Raw genomic sequence first — 242 nt, 5'->3', positions numbered from 1 at the left:
TCCATGACTATTGAATCCGTTGATTTGAATCCTAGAAATATAAACAAAAAGATATCGACCAAACAGTTTGGAATTTATCGAAATATCGAAACATTTTTTTTGTCTCATGAACAAAGGCAGAAGCTCTATTTATCCTGTAAAACAATGCTTTGGAAGTTATTTAATCGGAATCCCTCCATCGATTATCATCATTTTTTGTTTTGTTTTGTTTTTTAGACATCTTCCCAAATTACCTTTGCACC

Source organism: Penaeus monodon, chromosome 28 (genome assembly GCF_015228065.2).
Source record: "Penaeus monodon isolate SGIC_2016 chromosome 28, NSTDA_Pmon_1, whole genome shotgun sequence".
NCBI lineage: Eukaryota > Metazoa > Arthropoda > Malacostraca > Decapoda > Penaeidae > Penaeus > Penaeus monodon.
The sequence above is the reverse complement of the archived record's forward strand: the minus strand, read 5'-3'. Positions refer to the sequence as shown.